The sequence below is a fragment of the Octodon degus genome, unplaced genomic scaffold (assembly GCF_000260255.1).
Source record: "Octodon degus isolate 3935 unplaced genomic scaffold, OctDeg1.0 scaffold00069, whole genome shotgun sequence".
In the NCBI taxonomy this organism is placed as follows: Eukaryota; Metazoa; Chordata; class Mammalia; order Rodentia; family Octodontidae; genus Octodon; species Octodon degus.
In genome coordinates, this window is record NW_004524645.1 from 231,397 (window position 1) to 236,109 (window position 4,713).

A 4,713-nucleotide genomic window follows, 5' to 3' on the forward strand; every position below is an offset into this window, starting at 1 on the left:
AGGTGTGAGTAGAACACAAGTTACCATTTAGGTTTCTGGATTTAAGGGAGCTGAGCCAGCTTCCTGCCGGCCTTGGCCTTCTTGGGTCTCTGCTCCCACTATCAGATTCTGTAAACTGGATATATAGGCCTAACTTCACAGCGCACACCGGCAGCAGCATGGCCTTTCCTCTCCTTATATATATATATCCAATTTTGTTTCTGTTTGAAACAAAGGTTATCCTTTGGAAAGAAGGTGAGAGAAACCAGGCAGAGTATAACAGAGTGAAAAGCTCCAACATCCATTCTTGGTTCTTTACTCTGTAACAATCATTTTAAAGATAGTATTCTGCAAGTTCCATATCAGTGCATTTGAACAACCTCAGAAAGGGAATTTTCCAGAGGGTCTTTGAGGAGGAGAACAAAAATATTTGCATGTTGTCCTTTACCCATTGCCTAGGTAGACTTTCCTGAACTGTCTTGCCCTGTGAAATCTTTTTTTTTTTGGCCTTGGTGATAGCTCAGTAGATTAAGTGCTTGCCTGGCAAGTGTGGGGCCTGAGTTCAATCTCCAGTTATGCCAAAAAACAAAACAAAACAAAACAAAAAAACTACAGAATTTTGGGGGCCGGGGAGATGGCTCAGTAGAATAAGTGCTTCCCTGGCAAATTCAAGGGCCTGAGTTCAATCTCCAGTTCAAGGGAAAAAAAAGAAATCTTTTTTTTAATGAGCAGAATATATTTATTTGGGAAAAAAAGCTCCTGTCTGAGACAGAGACAGAAGGGGGGTCCCCAAGCAGGTGGTCCCCAGGAAGCTGTCTCTTCCAGGGACTTTTATATAGGAAAACTGTGGTGAGGTGGGTCTAAGGTGGTGAAGAACATAGGAACTTGCTTAGATGGGCATGAGGTGGGACAAAACTATGGTCAACCAATGAGATTACAAGCACTATTGTTCAGGTAAAATTGATTAAATCCAGTACCAAATGGGGAAGCAAGTCACATAGCAAGCAGGCATGAATACAACTGCCCTGTGAAATCTTGGTGGGAGGATGGGTCACTACCAGTGCTCATACTTTGGCTGTTGGCATGGCTATTGGTTTGAGAGTGGAGGAAATAAAAAAATGCATAATTATGCACTCAGATAAGACTTGAGAGTCCTCTTCCCTTCAGTGTTGTGTGTGTCCATGTGGTTTTATAGTACAATATGGAAAGCCCCACTTGACTGGAAGACAGGTCTTACTCTCTCAAGCGGTAAACACACACACACACACACACACACACACACACACACACCTTCCCAGTTTATAGCAAAGCTGGGAGTGGAGAGTGTCTTCTTCCTTCTACCAACCACTGCCCACCCCCTTATTGTTTTACAGGGACAATTGACAGACGCCTGGCTCAAGCACTACAAATCATGAGGACTAAGGGGATAATAAAAGTCTTGGTCACCTCAAGGACTGGCCTCTTCCTCTCTGCTTCTGTTTCTTTTAGAAAGACAAATGGAAGAGCCCCACTTCTGTAATTGCAGGCAGAGTGGACTGGAGTCAACAGTGAGTGAGCTTATGGATTAAGCTTTTTCTGGCAAGGTCTCCAAAGAATCTTCTTTGGCATGCCATGCCACCCTCCTTTCTCCTCTATTAAAGTGCAAGTGCAAGGAAGAAATACAGATGTAAGATTAACTGAGTTCATATTTACTAAGTAGGTAGACAAGAGCAGGCATAGAGGAGACTACATTAGGTCTGGGGCCCTGGAGTAGTGGCTGAGATGGCATTCTCATATGAGTCATTGATGGTGGGGATGTGTACAGGGGAGCCAGCCAACCCACAGCTTTAGAGAACTCTAGCTTCAGCCTGATCCTCTGGGGAGCTCTGAATGTGGAGCACATTCACATTGACTAGCATTTGTCTAGTCAAGGCGAGGTGGCCTGGATGTTTCTCTGTACAATTAGTCCTTGGGGGAATTGGGATGTGTGTAGCTTCTCAGATATCTCACATCATCAAAGGGTCATTTTCATTAAGTTTTGCAGCTAGGATCCTGCCTGAGCCGAGTTGCTCCATGTGCTACAGGATTTGCTATAAAAGTGAACAAGGATTTGTTGACAAGCTCCATGTAGCTAGGAGGCAAGAGCTCAGAACTCAGGAATCTAAAGACCTAAGACTCAGTTTTCCCATCCAAGTCATCTTCCAGCACAAATCCCCATACCTAAAGGATCACCCAAGTCCTTAACTTGAGGATGGCATCCTGGCTTCATTTTGTACACAAGCCTCCACTGTATCATAATTACTAATATATTTGCTTACTCTCCAAGAGGTGGAGGTGAGCACAGATCCTATGTTGATGTGTGTGCCACCCCAACACCCAACATGATGTCAGCACATGGTCATTTCACAGTCCATATTTGCAGCCAGTCCGAATGGGTGGGAAATGTCCCTTGCCACAGTAAAGGCCAGTCAGTGCTTGCCTCTTTGATCTCCTGAATAGATGCTGCTCCTCCACCCCTTTATCTGATGCTCCTTTTCACCTTGCCTTGTCTTCGATGTGTCCACTCCTGTGTGGAATACTTGCTTTCTTTTTTCTTTTCACCTCTCTTCTACAGACCATTTTCTCTGCTGTAGCAACTGAATGATTTAGATCTAGATTACTAAGATTGTGAAATGACAGTGTGCTGGGGAAAGTGGTACTGAAGCTTCAGTGCCATGTTGGGTGGCAAGGTGCCTGTGGGGAGTGGGGAGGAGCAGGCAGTGGACGCCCCCCTGTGGCAGAAGGGAAGATATCAGAGTGATTACTGCAAATGTTTGGGACGATCTTCGGCACACATGACATCACAAAGCGCAGTTGTCCCTCAGTGTCCATGAGGTGTTAGTTCAGGACCTTCCGTATTAAACATTTATTGACATAAATGGCATCAAATTTGCTATAATCTATGCAGTCTTCCCATACACTTTAACTGGTTGGTAGCTTGCTTATGACACCTGACATGATGCAAATGCTGTGCAAAGAATGATCATGTTTCATTGTTCAGGTAATAAGGGCAGAAAAAGTCTATCCCTTGCTTCAGTACAGAAGCTTCATAGGCCTAACTTCACAGCGCACACCGGCAGCAGCATGGCCTTTCCTCTCCTCAGGTGGTTGAATCTGTGAATCGGGAGCAGGCAGGTACAGAGGCTCTACAGCATTTGCTTTTATGGTCTTTCATCCCTTTCCCTGGACCACCTAGCAATCATTCATTTTCCACACAAAGGACCTAAGTAATGGAACCTCTAAGGCAGAGCATTCGTGGAGGGATAGATTCTTGGGGAGCAAGGACATTTCTGTGTTGTAGTGGAAGACAGGACAGAAAGACCCGCTTGGGAGACGCCTGGCAGTCTCGGTACCTTCACATTCTTTTTTGTACAAACAACTCTTTCCTTTATAAAAGAGCACCGGTATACAGAACAATTCAGAAGGTAAATAATTGTTTTGAAGAATCCCACCCAGTAAATACAAACTACTGTGAGCATTTCGGGGCATTCACCTTCCGCCTCTTCCCCTTCGTGTTGAGATTTGGATCAGTTAGACTTTTACTAGGTATTTTTGTATCGCTATAAACAGTGTCACTTTCCTGCTTTTCCTGGCATCGCGTTGCGCGGCCCCGGGTCTGGAACAGAAAGTAGTTGGGGATCTGGAGCAAGATAGCCATCTAGCTGCAGCTCTGCACTTTGAGGTGTGAGTAGAACACAAGTTACCATTTAGGTTTCTGGATTTAAGGGAGCTGAGCCAGCTTCCTGCCGGCCTTGGCCTTCTTGGGTCTCTGCTCACACTATCAGATTCTGTAAACTGGATATAGAGCTCGGGGAGGGCTACGGAGTGCCTGCCTAGAGTGGGGACGCCAGATAAATTCTCTGGGGCGGTCCAGGCAGACACGCGCAGTGGCCAGAAGCACAGCTGCCCCCTTCCAGGTGTGTCCTCCCTACCCCGCTGCTGGTTCCTCCAGCTACCAAGCTCCTGCGGCCCCCCTCGGGGTCTTCAGCTCCTTGTGTGTGGGGGCAACTCCTGTATTCCGGAGCCTCAAGGCGCAACCTCCACCCCGCTAGGTGCGCAGAGGCCAGGACCCCAAGGGTCCAGGGCCTGGAAGCTGATGAAATGAGAATGGTCGGGGCCCAGGAATCTGCCACCAGCCGGCAGCTCCCGCAGCCGGGGTAGAGCACCAGCCTCCCCACCCTCTTTTCTCTCGGCCGTGGCCCGGGGGCGGATTGACGTGGCGGCGCCCATTCTGGCCCCGGTGTGGTTTCCCAGGGCTCGGGAGGTGGCGGCGAGGGTGGGAAGAGGGCGGAGCACGTCGAACTCTAGGGCGGGCGAGGTGGAGCTGCCGGGGCCGGGAGCCGGGCCGAGGAGCTGAGAACCAAAGAGGAGCCGCCGCGGGAGCGCGGAGGAGGAGCCGAAGGCCGCGGCTGGGAAACAGAGGCGGGGCTGGGGAGAGGCGCCAGGCTCGGGGTCGGAGGAGCCTCCGCGGGAGCCTGGGGGGCGGGGAGCAGGGGCGCTCGGAGGGGGCGGAGCCCGCGCACGCCCCGCCCACGCGGCCGGCTGCGCGACGGAACGAAGATGGCCGGAGGGGCCGCGGCAGTAAAGGGGCCGCCGGCGGCGGAGGCTGCAGCTCTTGCTCTAGTGCTGTGACTTGGCGCGCGGCGACGACCCGGGAGAGCCGAGCAGAGCGCGCGGCGCGGGCAGCGGCGCAAGGGCTGGGCGGGCGCCGGTGCG